This window comes from Pinus tabuliformis, chromosome 9 (assembly GCF_031772625.1).
Source record: "Pinus tabuliformis cultivar Carrire ecotype Pingquan chromosome 9, CPIR1, whole genome shotgun sequence".
Lineage (NCBI taxonomy): Eukaryota > Viridiplantae > Streptophyta > Pinopsida > Pinales > Pinaceae > Pinus > Pinus tabuliformis.
The window spans coordinates 911870372-911888476 of record NC_142307.1 but is presented as its reverse complement, the minus strand read 5'-3'; positions in this window follow the sequence as shown (position 1 = coordinate 911888476).

The following is an 18105-nucleotide window of genomic DNA, read 5'->3' as shown; positions in this document are numbered from 1 at the left end:
TAGGAACTGTCCGAGAAATATTTCCCAAATTTAATTCAGAATCAGGATTTTGCAATGGATTCTGAGGTTCCTTGACATAATCAGTAATAAAAATAGATGAAAAATCATTTTCAAAATGATCAATCTCAGGTAAGAACGGAGATCTATGATGGAGATCTTCCCATGGTAAATCATCAATAGACAATATTTCATGGATCTACTCATCAGTATGAACAAGTTCGGAAAAAGTTGTTGAGTCTGAGTTTGATGTTGAAAGTGATTCTTCATGGACCACATTCATTAAGTCAATTTCGGTTGAAGAAGGGTCGGAAAACGACTGTACGGCCTGATACGCAATTTCTTAAGGACTCAAAGGCATAGCATCACCAAATGAATCCATCTCAGATTCGGAAGGTATGATCCAAAGATCATCATAAACAATAGTGTCTGATGAAATCATATGAATGGTTGCAGTAGAAGGTGATACGTTAGGAGGAGGAAACGAAAAAGTTCCTAGTAAACCAGAATCTTTAACTAGTCCTACTCCAACATCTTTATAAGGGATAGTTGTTTTGCTGACATGTTGGATACTTTCCGAAGAGGCTGGGTCGAATGAAAAGTAAGTTAGCTGGTCTATAGTTACGATCTTTCCATTATGAGGAAACTTTATAAGCCAAAAGACCAATGAAACAACAACAGTCATAGCGTAAGACCAACTACAACCCAAGAGAAGGTTGTAATCTAGAGGGGCGTCAAACACCTCCACATCTGGATTAACAGTTTTTCCTTCAACCCCTATAGGTAAATCCTGTAGAATGCCAAAAGGATGGAACCCACGGCCATCAAAAGCCTTCAAAATCGTCGGGGATTGATTGAGTGTAGGAGAACCAAGCGATCTCCAACACTGGATTGACATAATACACGCTGAAGCTCCCTCATCAATTATAGTCCTATAGTAAGGTTTGTTTTTTACTAACACTAGAATCTAGAAAGCCATTTGATGAGGTAAGCGAGGTGTACTATTTTCTAAATTGAAGATTCTAAGGTTAGAGTCCTGAATATCAACAACTCCTATAGCCGACAATAGCAAGTTACGTTGTGCTGGACAGGATTGCAGCACCTCCAAATCCGACATTGCTGAAGGTGAGATAGCTAGATCTTCAACAATGTTATAGTTTTGAGCACCTCTCGCATGTGGATTGAAAGCTGACTTTTGAAGTATACCCTTGGCAGGCGGTTTGATTACTAAGTCTGAGTTAGGTTTCTCGATTTGTAGCGGAACAGAACCGAGAGTTGAAGTTGATGGGTTTGAATTAGAAGATTCTTCTTCCTTGCCACCAACAGGACTTTTACTTCCATAATCTTGTGATCGTGTCGCAATCCTCACATGGGACATCGTCATTATGGGTTCTTCTGAGGCATTTGAGGAAGAACCTATCATATTATTGTCTTGACTAGGAAAAGGATCCTTCAAAACATCAGGTGTTTGAGAACCTTTGATGATTTTCGCAACCTCAGCGCAATGAGGGAAGTCTCTTGTAAAATGATCTTCGTCACAAATGAGACAAGGATAACGAGGTTTATGTTTCTCATCAGTAGATTCCATTTTTTCTGGTTTCTCTTTCGAATTTTTATCCGTTTTATTTTTCTTCTTCCCTTTATTTTTACCGTCGGATTTTGATTTGGCCATAGATGACTCTACAACATGAATATCGGTAGAAATTTCCGCGGAAGAGTCTCCTGTTGGGTAATCTGGTAAAGTTATAATAGTAGAAGAATTCTTGGAAGATTTCTTCTTACTTTTGGTATTAACTGTACCATTCATACCATCAATGGCATGAGACCCTGAAGGAGCTGCAGTTATTTGATTTTGTTTACGAAGGTCGGGGATTTTCTCGTGTAAAGTACCCGACTGAGTATAAACGAGGTCAAGGTACTGAGCTCGAGCAATTACTTGCTCTTCAGTAACGACTCCTGCCTTAGCTACATCCTCAGTGATTTTTGGTAGTAATGATTTAACAAACCATTATGCTAAGATCTGATCGGAATAAAAACTTTCACTAAACACTGTCGACGTCTCCATTCATGAATGTGATCTAAAATGTAAGTGGGCATTGACTATTTTAATGAAGTTAATAATTCTGTGCCATTATCATATCTGACAGGCAAATGAAAATGAGTTAAAAACGAAGTAGCTAACTGACTAAAGTTATAAAAAGTGGCTCGCGGTAACTCAATGTACCACTTGGCCGCAAGACCAATTAGAGTGTGTTGAAAAAGACGTAAATGAATTGAATCATCTGAAATGGAGTTAGATGCACACCAGAGGTGATAAGTCATCACATGGTTCGACGGATCCTTTCCTAATTTACCTTCAAACTTTGGGATGTCGCTGAGCAACTTATTCGTCATTGGTGGCCAAAATGGAAGATAATTAATTGGATCTTTCATAAGGCATGACAAGTCAAGCAAGTCCAAAGTTGCAATGAATGGTAACTGACGATTAGGGTCTCGAAAACCCTAGGTCATGAGACCAGCCCCAGGAGGAGGATATCCAGGATAACTAGGAATTGGAATTGCATTTGGGATATTATATCCTCCCGGAAAACCAGGATTAACCAGACCATACTGGGGTTGTTAAGGTTGCTGATAAGTATATCCAGGGTACGGCTGATACTGTTAGATTAGGTTCTACAGAGTAGGACCGAATTGGTACTATCCCTAGTACGGTTGATAAGTAAATTGAGGTTGACTTGTGACAACCGTACTTGGACCAGGTTGTCCTACAGGAATTTGAACTGAAGTCTGAAATGTAGGTCTAGACTGAGGTAAAGATGCTTGAGGAATTGATGTAGGAACAGTAAAAACTAGAGCTACCGATACTCCAGAATTAAGTGGGGTAGGTGGAACAGATGTTGCAACAGTTGCCTCAGTTGTTTGAGGTGGAGTTCGAGGCGAACTAGGCCCAGGCTGAGAAACTACAGAAGGTGCAGAAGTTTGAATAGTAGGCTGGACAGGTTGTTGGGTTGAACCAGAAACCAAGGGTTGTCCAGATTGAGATGACAACTGCATGTTCGGTTGTATGATCCATTGGGATTGAGATGGATCCCACACTACATTCATTCTGGGGTATGGACCCATAGAAGGTTGAGCATATTGAGGACCATAAATGGGTTGAAGGTAGGGTTGATAATTAAAAGGTACATTTCCAGCTCCTTGGACAAATGATTGACCTGAAGGTGGTTGGAAACCTTGGATTGGGTACTGACCTTGAGGTTGATAACCTTGAGGCACGTACTGATACTGGGTTGACCTTGAGGTACATATTGATACTGGGGTTTACCTTGAGGTACATACTGAGTCTGTGGTTGAACTTGAGGAATGTACTGTCCCGAAGGTATGTAGTGTCCTTGAGGTTGCCCCCCAGGCGGTAATTGGGTACCTTGAGGTTGCACCCCAAGCGATAATTGAGGACCTTCAGGTTGCCCCCCAGGCGGTAACTGACTACCTTGAGGTTGCGGATTTGGAATGGTACCTGAAATCATAAGAATATCTTCTACACTCAATGGCTTAGTTCCGTTATTACCAGTTAATAACCCTTGTTCAACAAGTTGAGGAGATGCTCCCGAAAAAGTACCAGTAAGTGACTGATACCCAGAGGGAACATAAGGACCACCATATAAAAATGTTTCTGGAGATTGAGAAAACATGGATGACTGTCTCGACATATTCAAAGGAGGATAATAACCTCTAGGTGTTGGATGAAAAGGAATGCGAGGTGGTGAAAAAATTAGTCCCGGGTTTTCTAAAAAATTGGTCAATGAAAGATACCAAGCGTCTCTCCTAGGTAGATTGTAAAAGATTGATTCACGCTCCCTAAGTTCTATAGCTAGTTTATTTTTAGGGATGGATATACCTTCTTCCAGAGTAACAAGTTCTTCAATAGCAATAAGTCCAGAAGGAAGATTTTGGGTAATGACTCTTTCTACCCTGGGTGAACGAGGACCATTGGAATTTGGAGATGCAAATCCTAATGATGGAGTAGCAGCAGGTTCAGTTTCAGGTTTAGAAATTTCAGGTTCCTCGGTTAATTCACTAGTAGAAGAAAAACTACTAGTAACTTCAGAAAATGAAATAGGTTCAATAATATACTCTGGTGCTTGAACTTGATAATCAGGATGTAAAACTAAAGAATATTCTCCTTCTTCTAGTGACCCAAATCTACTGTCACTAGGAGTTACAAGGGCTCGTAGCCCTTCGAGCTGGCTCAGTGAAAAGTCAGGAGGTTGGCCCCGAAGTCTACAAGACTGCCTCGGTAATTCAGCCACGATTAAATATTTTAATTACTTCACATGCAAACAAAGAAAAATCTCAATGAAAACCACCTAAAGTCTCTAACGAACCAAACAATTTTGAATCACACGCCTAAAGAATCTAGGAGGTCAAACCACACACAAACAATAACTTTCCGTACCAAAAACACTAGTTGGTGATGAAATCCAACGTCGCAGAATTCAATACAGAAATGGCGGTTGGAACAGTTACCCCGACAACCTGCTTAATGAATTGACTGGCACAAGTTTCTCCACTAAACCGTCTCGAGTGAAGAGAAACCTCCAGAAAATCCAAGTGAGTCTAGTTGACGTCTGCTCCAGGTACAGTGGGATCTTCCCTCCACCATCACCTTATGGAAGAATCCTATAGATTATGGTCACTATGGTTACCAACGGAAAAAAATATACCTGGGGGAACAGTCTATGATCTGATACACACGCAAAGGCAGAGTAGCAAAGCTCAATCCCCTTGAAGGCTCCTTGACATAATCCAAGGTTTACCAACAAGTGACCCCAGGCTCCTCGATAATGGTTAATCTGAGGTTTAACGTTTTTAATACGTGTATATCTACTATCGTTCCCAATGAGGAAGGATTGATTACCCCACTGGTTCGAATATGACCTTGTGCTTGACTCCTTTGAGAGGAGCTTCCCAGAGCATAGATGTAACAATTGGAATTTATCTCCTACCGCAAGATATAACTACTTGTTTGTTTTACTGTCTTGGAGAGTTAATTAATCCCTACTCCAAGATACTAGCCTAAGCTATGTTGATGATAAAGAGCCCTAGAAATAAAAAGATTGCTAGATAAATTTTACTTTAAGCATTATTTTTATTGGTTTTTTCTTAAGTCAAAAGGTGTGGAGATGAAACTTTATGGTGTGAAGACTCGACTCCAAAACACTAAAAATGCACCTAATATGATAAACAATCATTTTTCTTCAATGAATTTCTAGCTAAAGAAAGAGTTGAGAATACAAATGCTTAAAAAACAAATCTTTCCTTAACAAACAAATGAAAAGAAGAACTTTTTGTCTTTTTCAATAAACTCAAAAACGAGACTACTAATTATGCTCACGAAAAAATCCTTTTTCTTTTTCAACAATCAAAAACTACAAAAACAAATCTTTTCAAAAGAGATTTTTTTTTTATAAAACACTCAAAACTATTAAAAAATCCAATCTTGAGATCTATAAACTCTAAAAAACTAATTGAAGCAAAAGCTTACAAAATTTCTTTTCAAGGATGTTTTACTTAGTTATCAGCAAACTAAGGACTAACTTGTTTAGAATAAAAAATTAATAAAAAACAACCAGCTTTTGTTTTCTTTTTTAAAAATGAAATCCAAAACTTTCAAAACAAGTTCTTTTGAAGCTTCATAAAGAGAAAAATGAGATGTATTCCTCAACAAAGGCAGATTTTACAAATTGGTCAGACTCATAAAGAATACCAGCAAAAACTAGGGTAATCTGAGGTTTCTAAGGCTTCTAAGCTCTGAGTTGTGAACACGCAGGTTGTTCCCTATGACTCTGTTGTGGTCACCAACAACCCCCCTTTCTTCATTTGACATTAGCAATAACGTCAAGCGAAGAGGGGACCCTGAACGAAAATCCCAAAAAAATACTTTTTTTAAAGTTTTTGTATTTCTCTCCCTAAGGCTCAAATCGCATCGCAAAGAAAGGCCGAAGCATAACTCGAGCGCAAAAAACAAATACTGCGAAATTGCGATGTGAAGTTCATCGCATCGCATACCTCACACGCGCCCCTTAAAAGAAAAACCTTCGAGCAATGCGATCGCCGATATGCGATATCGCAAATCGCAAGCATTACGCTATACGACGTAACCATTAAACGAGAACTTGCGATATTTGCGATCTGCGATTTGCGATTTGTGATCTGTGATGGCAGCAATCTGCGATCTGCGACCTGCGATCTGAAAAGACTTACCACACGATAGACCCATGCATTAAACGTGCGCCTTGAAAGAATTTAATGACCGCATGCTTAAGTATCTTGGAATGATTGCGTTACATTTATCGAAGAGTCAAGTGATGATGGATGTCAGAATTATGCATTCATTAGAGATTAATGCTTTCACGTCAAGTCTTTTCATTTCACTTCTCCTTTGCGTAAACTGCAAGACACGCAACTGATATAAGTTTATATGCAGGAAACATCTGAAGGAAAGAGGAAAGCGCCAATCAGCAAAGAGAGAATGCTTTCGCAAAATGGATGCCGCATGAAGCAGAACCGCGGATCCCAGGCTATCAGCCAACCGGCACTGATGAAATTAGACTATCCAGGACTCAGAGTCAAAGGCGCACAAAAGCAGCATATTCAGAAAAGATCCTGAAGCTAAGACTTAGTGAAGCAGAGAAAGAGGCGCATGAGAAGGAGAACGCTTCAGGGAAACCTGGAACAAAGAACAGAAGAAATTCTCGACACAGGGAGTTGCCCATGCAGCACGACTCTTAACCCACTCAGTCATTCGCACGACCGGAAACCGAAAACGGCAACAGCAAAATCAGTTCGAGAAGAAACTGGGACACGCTAAGTATACACACGGCGAATACACCTAGCTAGAGAAAGGTTTTCGAAAATATCTTCTGGTCTGCCGGAAGGAAGTGCCAGCTCCTACTATTTCCACTTTTATCTCCCGAGCGAAACAAGAAGGCGGCTAGCCGACTCTTCCCAGAAAAGCATTACACTGTTGACAGCACTAAAGAGAATATACAGAAACGGTCAGAAATTAGATTTTAAGTTTAGAAATAAAGTTGCTTTTAGTAAAAGGGCGGTCATTTGAGGCTGATTCCCTAATTTCATGTAATTAATATTGATTAGTTAGGAGTATTTAACCCTTCTCATGGTTTTTGGAGAAGGGTCCGAAATCTGTCAAAAAACTTATCCTAAGAACATGCACTTCTGCACCCTCAGAGGAGGTTTTTGATGAATGGATGGATCAAGATTTATTTATGTTTGCATTTTAATATCTGTTACTGATGTTGCACTTCTGTACTCTTAGCAGATGTTAGAACAAGTAGAAATAAATCATTGTTACTCGAAGTTTATTAGTGAACTTAGTCATAAATGGTACTTTTATCTCTTGGCTTGATTCTGCTAGTATTCCTAAAGTGATATGTGGCTGAGTTCTTTGTATGTTATTGCATGAATGTCTGTATTACCATTTGGCACTTCTGTACGGTGGGGTCATTTATTTATGTTTAACATATAGAAAACTGATTATGCGATATGTTGTTCACAACTACTCTGCCTAACTTCTTATGCAGAATGGTTTATCTTTATTGATTTATATTCTGATATCAGTTGAATGATCTTTATTACCGGCTGCTGTTAGAAATCTTTCTAGATCGCATAACAAAAGAAAAACACCCCGGGTTAGCGTAGATTAGATGTATTTTTCTTCATTAGATTACATTAGCATAGAGTTAATTTAGCAGTTAGAATTAAGACTAGTTTAGAAGAATCCCTCCCCCCTTTTTAAATTAATACCATCAGACTCTACGCACACACACACACCCATCACATTGGGAAACTGGTCCCATTACCCCCAGTCGGACCCGCTACTCCAAACGGGCAAGGAGCCGCCAACCAGGTTCCGGACCGGGTGGGTATCCCCCTTGTTGTTGACCCGACCTCGGGGCCCTCAACATTTCTGGCGCTAGAAGGAGGGCCACAGCTATGAATGGCACATAATTCAAAACCCAAATACCATTCTAAGAGCAAATCACCCTCACCAACTTCCCCGACTTCCCCAATACGACTAAACTCGGAACTGGAAGTCGCTAGGACATCCAACGCTGCTATACATCCCGATACATCAGAACAACTTATTGTCGATCCCCCTGAAGTTCAAACCTTGATCCGTAAACTCCATGGATTCTCTATTTTTAACCAGAAATCTGATAAATCTAAAAGCAGCTTGACTTCGCAATACAACCCTGCTCATCCCCTGACCCGATTGAAGAGTGAAAAGTTTGGCATTCAGCCAACCGAAATCCCTCTCCCCACTAGGAAAAGAGCAAGGAAAACATTTCAAGAGTCTGACAGAGAGACTCTTTCATCCACCTCATCCATTTCAACTCCCTCTCCGCGAAGTCGACCACCCACATCTCCACCTCAAATCACTCATCCATCTTCCGCAACTCTTCCTCCACAATCGTCAAAGATCATAACATCTCTATCTTCTCAACCTCAAAGATCATCTTCTACACTTTTACTAACCAGCAACTCAGCGATGGCACAATCTCCATGGAACAACCCTAGGGCGGTTCTAATGCCTCCACCCCTGAGTCCAATACCTGCCCATCCCGAGAAGTGGTTACCAAAGTTCAATCCAGAAACTGGAATGCTAGCTGAAGAACATATCAATAATTTCATGCTTTATGTTAATCTCAATGGAGTTACCAACGAAGACGCCGTGGTCCGACTCTTCCCCTATACGATGCAAGGGACGGCCGGGTCATGGTACTTCTCGCTACCCTCCGGATCTATCACCAGCTGGGATATTTTTCAAAATCAATTTCTCACTAAATTCGGCGATGATAGATCGACAGCGACACTGATCAATGATCTGTCCAATCTTAAAGCTGAGGCTCGGGAACCCATTAAAGATTTTAACTTACGGTTCAACAAGATCCTCAATAAAATCCCCGCTGCTTCCCAACCCAGCGAGGAAGTAAGATGCGAGTGGTACATCACCGCCTTACCTTCAAACTTGGCCATCTTCGTAGATAGGGCAAGCAAGACAACCTTAGTCGAAAATTTGGCTGAGGCATTAGCAGTCGAAAGATGCGTAGTAGCCCTAGAAAAGAGATCTACAATCGAAGAGCGTAAATCTAAGAAAATCTCTTTCAAAGAAGAAACCAAGAAGAAGCAAACGAAAGATCCTTTCGACATGGAAGGATTACAAAAGGTATTAAAGGCCATGTCAAATGAGATGATTGATATCAGGAAACAAGTAGCAGAATCGTCCCCAAGAAAGCCTTTTAGGAGTTTTAAGAGAAATCCTCCTATGGAGACGAAGCCACCTAGCGTGGTCTCTAACGTGGAATCTGAAGAAGAAGAAGAAGAGAACACCGCTGAAACGCATACCGACGATGAAGAAGTGGTGGAACTACAAGGAATGTGGGATTTCATCCTCCCACAAGAGGAAGATCAAGAAGCACTTCCGGTTAGTACAAGAAGTAGAAATCAACTTGATCCTCCCCAGACTACCCCAAAATAGAAGGGCGCAAGCCCTCCAGCAAAAGAAAAGGTCGCAACAAAGAAGACAACCCCTAAAGCGACCTCATTTAGCCCAGTCCAATCAGAGCAATCGCCTCCATCAAAGACACTAATAGTGTCGGATGAAATGGAGTATAACATCATCGACGACATGAAGAAGACTAGGGCTAATATCACCCTGTACGAGCTGAGCAAATTGAAACACCAACAGAAGATCATGATGAAAGAGTTACACGCCGTACCTACTGCGCCTCTACCTACAGCTATAGCTTCTCATAATATAGGAAGACCCCCAATCAATGCGATCAATAAAATCGATCCAAATGACATCGCCTTGATTGGAGGGAGGTCTAGATCTCACACTCCCCCTTTCCTCCTCACTTACGAGATCTTTAACAGAAACGTGCATAACTGCTTGGTTGATTCTGGTGCTTCAACCAATATTCTACCCAAGTCAATATGTGCCAAACTTAATGTTCAACTGCAAAAATCCACAGTACGCATAGTTCAACTTGATCGATCACAAGTCGAAGTGATAGGTGAACTTAATCAAGTGAACATAAGACTATCGTCCAACCCCAAGGTGTGCCAGGTCATCGATATTCTAGTCGCTGACATCCCTGAATTTTATGGTCTAATTCTTAGCAGGGATTGGTCCGAGAAGCTACACGGATATTTTTCGACTGACTGGTCGCACATGTGGTTACCCTTCAACGGAAAGCCAAATCAAATAAAGGTTGAACGAGAACTGCACCAAAAGTACATAGTGACGGACCTGGAGGGAGAGAACGAAGCCATAGCATACAACAGCAGCATCATAGGCAACTATTCGGTAGACTCTTTCCTTGGAAATTTCAATGCTCACATATCACCATATTTAGAAAATTCAGTCGTGTCCCAAGTAGAAAACTTTTCCCAGACCGATGATTCAAAATGTGTTAGTTTCTTAGATAACCCTGTAAATACTTCTTTATTTTGGAAATTATATTTTGATGGCTCTAAGTCCAACGAGGGAGCAGGAGCGGGATGCGTCTTGATTAGCCCAGACGGAAATAAGACCATGCTCACATGCAGACTGGAGTTCGATTGCACGAACAACACAACTGAATACGAAGCCTTGGTGCAAGGCCTATACAAAGCAATCGGCTCCAACGTCAAATATCTTCAAGTCTTTGGAGATTCCGAGATCGTCGTCAAACAGGTACGTAACACCATACATTGCCTGTCTAGTCATTTAAAGCACTACCAATCTTTAGTGCAAGATCTCACTGCGCATTTTACAGCATTTAATATTTCATCAATCCCAAGACTTCACAATGCAAGCGCAGACCTGCTAGCAAACGTAGCCTCCAGACTCATTCCCTCCGAAGATTTTAGTCCAGATAGGTTTTCGATAGAATTAATTTTTAAACCGTCTATTCCTGACAACATCACCAACTGGAGAGTATTCAACGACGACCCAGACATCGTAAGTTTCCTTACCTCCGAAGGATCCTACTCAAACCAGATAATCGACGAGGACTGTCATGACCACCAAATACAACAAAGTAGCACTGATAACGCTATACCCAAATCAGTGGTCAAATTAGAAGATTTGTATGACTTAAAAAGTTGGTTCAAAAGGTCAGCTAATGCCAAACTTTACAGTTCAACTCTGAACTACGAATCAGTGAACTTAGGAACCGACGAAAAACCCCAAAACGTCAATCTAGGCCAAGGCCTAGCTCCTGAAGAAAAATCAGCATACATCCGTCTTCTACGACAGTACAAAAACGTCTTTGCCTGGAACTACGATGAGCTGAAAACTTATAACACTTCTATCATTCAGCACACTATCCCTATGATCGATAACGAGAAACCCGTCCAACAAAAGCTCAGAAAAATCCACCCCAACCTGGAAAATCAGATAAAAACGGAGCTGAATAAGTTGTTGAGAGCCAGAATAATATTCCCGGTCAGACATTCCAAATGGGTATCCAATATGGTACCTGTTAGGAAGAAAAACAGAGATATTAGAATCTGCATTGACTTCCGAAATCTCAACAAAGCCTGTCAGAAGGACAATTTTCCCCTCCCACCTATGGAGCAAATATTACAGGCTGTAGCAGGCTCAGAATTGATGTCTTTCCTGGATGGATTTTCAAGATATAATCAAGTGCTGATGCACCCAGACGATCAGCTAAAAACCACCTTCCGAACTAAGTGGGGTACCTACGCGTATCAAAAGATGTCGTTCGGTCTGATCAACGCCGGCGCTACTTTTCAAAGAGCTATGGATATTGCGTTCAAAGGGTTAATCAATAAATCAGTAGTGATTTACCTGGATGATATAACTGTGTACTCCAAAAAACGAAGCGACCATCTCAAAGATTTGAAGCAAATCTTTCAAAGATGTTTAAGGTATGGAATCTCGCTTAACCCGAAGAAATCTTTTTTTGCGTTGAGTGAAGGAAAATTGCTAGGATTCATAGTGTCCAAATCGGGCATTCACATCGAATCTGCCAGAATCAAAGAAATTTCCGAGATATCCATGCCCCATAACAAAAAGACCATGCAATCTTTCCTAGGACAGATCAATTTTGTGAAAAGATTTGTCCCTGATTTTTCACGTATTATTTCTCCTTTACAAAAAATGATAAAAAATAATTCAAGCTTTAAATGGGGTCTAGACGAGCACGAAGCGTTTAACTTAATCAAACAAGCCATCATCGACGCTCCATCCCTAGCAGCCCCAAATTTTTCAGAACCATTTGTCTTATACACGTTTGCCTCTGAGCATTCATATGCTGCGATCTTGACCCAGGCAAACAAAGAAAAGGCAGAAGCCCCAATCGCATTCTTTAGCTCAAACTTACAAGGTGCTGAGCTAAAATATTCGGACGTAGAAAAACAGGCCTATGTCGTCTTTAAAGCAGTCAAATATTTCAGACCCTTCTTGCTAAAGGCCCATACCAAGGTCATAGTACCATTCCCGGTGGTAAGAAACCTCCTGATTCAGAAAGACGTGGGCGAAAAGAGAGCGAATTGGATCACCGCCTTGCAAGAATACGATCTGGAAATCAAGCCGGCACACATCGTAAGAGGCCAAGGCTTCTGCAAGATGTTAGCTGGAGCATCGCAAATCCCCGAAGAGTCACCTGAAGAGGTGCACGCGTATGAGGTAAGCCTAAACGACGCATAATCATTTTATGCCGACATCATTTATTTCCTAAAGAACGGATATGCTCCATTTCACCTGGATCACATAAAAAAGAGAGCTCTAAGGTTAAAAGCTAAACAATACCAGCTCGTAAATGATGTCTTATTTAAAAGAAACTATGATTCTGTCCTTCTTAGATGTCTTGAGAAAACTGAAGCCAAAAAGGTTTTGCAGGAACTCCACAATGGACCAGCAGGTGGACACTATGCTGGAGAAGCCACCGCACACAAGATCTTACGTGCAGGATACTACTGGCCCACGCTGTTCAAAGACTCGTACAATCACGTGAGAAAATGCCAAGTCTGACAAACTGCTGCAGGAAAACAAAAGAAGTAATCCATGCCACTGCAGCCGGTTAACATCGAACAGCCGTTCAGCTAATGGGGCCTGGACATAATAGGTGAGATCGTTCCTCACTCCTCTAAACAGCATAGGTATATCCTCACTGCAACCGACTATTTTACTAAATGGGTAGAGGCGGTTCCGCTCAAGACAGCTAATTATGAAAACATTGTTGAATTCATAGATCAGTTTATCATTACTAGGTTTGGATTGCCAACGGCCTTAATATTTGATAATGCTTCATATTTTTCTGGAAATACCATGACTGAGTTCGCGCTCAAAAGAGGGTTCAAACTGAAGTATTCTGCCAACTACTACCCGCAAGGTAATGGGTTGGCTGAATCAATGAACAAGAACCTAATCAGAATAATCAAAAAGACAGTTGACCAAAACCAAAATTATTGGCACAAAGCACTGGTAAACGCCTTATGGGCAGACAGAATTACCAAGAAAGCCTCTATCGGAACTTCTCCCTTTAATTTGGTTTACGGGAGAGAAGCAGTTCTTCCTACTCACTTACTCATTCCCTCTTTGTCCTTAGTACAATACATTGATGAAGTACCTACTTCTCCCTTACAACTAAGGCAAATGGAGGTAATCAAGTTAGAAGAATGATGAGAACAGGCCAAGAAAACCCATGCTCACCACCAAGCGCTGATAAAATCCTCTTTTGACTCGAACATAAAGACCAGAAAAAACTTCCAGATGGGTGATCTAGTTTTGAAGTGGGATAAGGCTCACGAAGAAAAGGGCAAACATACGAAATTCCAGAAGCTATGGCTTGGTCCTTTTCAAATCATAGAGGTCATAGGCCCGTCGAATTTTGTGTTGCAGGACTTGACAGGCAGGAGAGATTCTCTGCCTGTAAACGGACAAATCCTCAAAATGTATTTCCCATAGAAGGTCATCCTTCTATTTTTGTTGGATAGTTTTAAATTTTCATGTTAGTTTTCATTTTTTCATACATAGGGCTGGTTGTGAATGATCATAAATAATATTCATGAAGCAACATACCATTTCTGTATCAGATTTTGATTTCACTTGTATAAATAGCAAAACTTTTCGAAAAATTTGACTTTTATTATTGACAAATAGAGTTGACTTTAACCTGAATATGATGTTAGTTTCAAACTTCACAAAGAAACCTGGGATGAGAGTAACTTTTGGCAAAAAATTGTTTTATGCCAATGCTATGAAAGGTATCATCGATAGCAAAATAGGTATTCTCTGCAAAACTGCTGTTCTTAAAACTCTATTATTGTCGTCCAGAGCTTTCTTAAGGAAAAACAATGACTTCCTCCCTGCTAAGGAAAATCGCAGCATCCAGAGAGACAATCCAAGAAAACACTATATCTCAAAGAATAAGAGGTCTCATCACGAGCCGGCTTATCATGATCACAGATATTATAACTTGCTGACTTTTCCACTACTGTCTACCAAAACAGGGCAACGACTCAAGATTGTGCAATCGAAAGACAAGGGGTCTCATCACGAGCCAGCTTGTTCAGCAAGAAGTATAAATCAAGTGAATGACTGTGTCATAATTTGGCCACCAAACCAAGACATTGTTCTTTAGAGAATAAAAAATCAAAAAAGAAAGAAAAAGTATCAAAAGGATTTTTCTCTGGAATGTTGTAAATAACCTCAAGCAGGAAAAAGGATCATTGCTGGATAACATGGTAACCCTGTCGAGGCTATGGACGCTTGCGGGCAGCAGAGGCTCTACCTGCGACAAATGAGCATACTTTACGAAGCCAGTGCGCAGAGAAGACCTTATTTTGTCTTTGAGGAGACTGAGTAATGACTAGGTATGAATACAAAAAATAACCCAGGGGAAACAAACAATCAGAATCAAATAAGAAGTTGTGACGAAGCATCATTGACAGGATAAAAGGTAATACTCTATCTGTCCATAACAAAATTTAGGCATAAGAAAACTTTTTTGTTTTGGAAGTGAAAATGCAATAGAACAAGCAGAGATAACTGGTTCTTCACAGTGAATCGCCATTGTTGTGGTCACCAACAACCCCCCTTTCCTCATTTGACATTAGCAATAACGTCAAGCGAAGAGGGGACCCTGAACGAAAATCCCAAAAAAATACATTTTTTAAAGTTTTTGTATTTCTCTCCCTAAGGCTCAAATCGCATCGCAAAGAAAGGCCGAAGCATAACTCGAGCGCAAAAAACAAATACTGCGAAATTGCGATGCGAATTTCATCGCATCGCATACCTCACACACGCCCCTTAAAAGAAAAACCTTCGAGCAATGCGATCGCCGATATGCGATATCGCAAATCGCAAGCATTACGCTATACGACGTAACCATTAAACGAGAACTTGCGATATTTGCGATTTGCGATCTGCGATGGCAGCAATCTGCGATCTGCGACCTGCGATCTGAAAAGACTTACCACACGATAGACCCATGCATTAAGCGCGCGCCTTGAAAGAATTTAATGACCGCATGCTTAAGTATCTAGGAATGATTGCGTTACATTTATCGAAGAGTCAAGTGATGATGGATGTCAGAATTATGCATTCATTAGAGATTAATGCTTTCACGTCAAGTCTTTTCATTTCACTTCTCCTTTGCGTAAACTGCAAGACACGCAACTGATATAAGTTTATATGCAGGAAACATCTGAAGGAAAGAGGAAAGCGCCAATCAGCAAAGAGAGAATGCTTTCGCGAAATGGATGCCGCATGCAGCAGAACCGCAGATCCCAGGCTATCAGCCAACCGGCACTGATGAAATTAGACTATCCAGACTCAGAGTCAAAGGCGCACAAAAGCAGCGTATTCAGAAAAGATCCTGAAGCTAAGACTTAGTGAAGCAGAGAAAGAAGCGCATGAGAAGGAGAACGCTTCAGGGAAACCTGGAACAAAGAATGGAAGAAATTCTCGACACAGGGAGTTGCCCATGCAGCATGACTCTTAACCCACTCAGTCATTCGCACGACCGGAAACCGAAAACGGCAACAGCAAAATCAGTTCGAGAAGAAACTGGGACACGCTAAGTATACACACGGCGAATACACCCAGCTAGAGAAAGGTTTTCGAAAATATCTTCTGGTCTGCCGGAAGGAAGTGCCAGCTCCTGCTATTTCCACTTTTATCTCCCGAGTGAAACAAGAAGGCGGCTAGCCGACTCTTCCCAGGAAAGCATTACACTGTTGACAGCACTAAAGAGAATATACAGAAACGGTCAGAAATTAGATTTTAAGTTTAGAAATAAATTTGCTTTTAGTAAAAGGGCGGTCATTTGAGGCCGATTCCCTAATTTCATGTAATTAATATTGATTAGTTAGTAGTATTTAACCCTTCTCATGGTTTTTGGAGAAGGGTCCGGAAATCTGTCAAAAAACTTATCCTCAGAACATGCACTTCTGCACCCTCAGAGGAGGTTTTTGATGAATGGATGGATCGAGATTTATTTATGTTTGCATTTTAATATCTGTTACTGATGTTGCACTTCTGTACTCTTAGCAGATGTTAGAACAAGTAGAAATAAATCATTGTTACTTGAAGTTTATTAGTGAACTTAGTCATAAATGGTACTTTTATCTCTTGGCTAGATTCTGCTAGTATTCCTAAAGTGATATGTGGCTGAGTTCTTTGTATGTTATTGCATGAATGTCTGTATTACCATTTGGCACTTTTGTATGGTGGGGTCATTTATTTATGTTTAACATATAGAAAACTGATTATGCGATATGTTGTTCACAACTACTCTGCCTAACTTCTTATGCAGAATGGTTTATCTTTATTGATTTATATTCTGATATCAGTTGAATGATCTTTATTACCGGCTGCTGTTAGAAATCTTTCTAGATCGCATAACAAAAGAAAAACACCCCGGGTTAGCGTAGATTAGATGTATTTTTCTTCATTAGATTACATTAGCATAGAGTTAATTTAGCAGTTAGAATTAAGACTAGTTTAGAAGAATCCCTCCCCCCTTTTTAAATTAATACCATCAGACTCTACACACACACACACACCCATCACATTGGGAAACTGGTCCCATTACCCCCAGTCGGACCCGCTACTCCAAACGGGAAAGGAGCCGCCAACCAGGTTCCGGACCGGGTGGGTATCCCCCTTGTTGTTGACCAGACCTCGGGGCCCTCAATAGACTCCCAAGGGAATACGGCCGGGGTAACCACTAACCAGGCTTTGGATTACAGTCCCTAGCCAAACTGTAATCAAAGAGGGCTCTCTCTTTAAGATTTATCTCTGTTTTGTGAGGATTTAGGCTAGTTATGAAGTGAGGGTTTGGTTTGAATATTGGTTGAATGATATCTTTCAATACCTAAGATGTAGTGTTCAGACAGTTGTAATTCATTGGGCAATGGAGTCTAGAGCTGTGAGTTGTTTGAAATGCTTAAGTGGGAGTATTCAGACTGCAGGGCCTATTGGGTATTCCAACAAACAAACTTAAAACTGTGGTGATGATGTATGATTTAGCCAATGGAAAGCAATTAAGAATTTCCCACTAAGCTAGTGGTGTGAAAGTGAAGTATATTGCATAGGAGCAAACTTGAATTCCTGAAACAAGGGTCACTGTGAAAGATATATTCTGAAAGTGCAGCAATTAAGAATTACACTTATCAAGATTATAACTGAAGAAAACATTCATTAACAACATAGATTGAGCTCAGGGTATTTCATGAATAAATCCTGAAAGCTATTCTTTTTCTTTGCTGCTAAATACTAGAACTTAGAAACATGTATGGATTGTAAAAGACTGAAACACATAACGAAGAGAGTTACAGAAGACTTATTGTATTGTGAGATGCACAGGGATCCTGCAACTTTTAACAAACACCATGAACGCATTCAAACAGCTCAGAACTTGAGAGATTCCATCACTTCTTTTATTAAACTCTGAATAAATTACAGCATAGGATCTCTTCAAGAGGAAATCAACAACCCCTGCAAGCTTATGCGAGGGGGAATTTATACAATCGGTTCCAAAATATCTGAACCGCTGAGTTATCTGATAA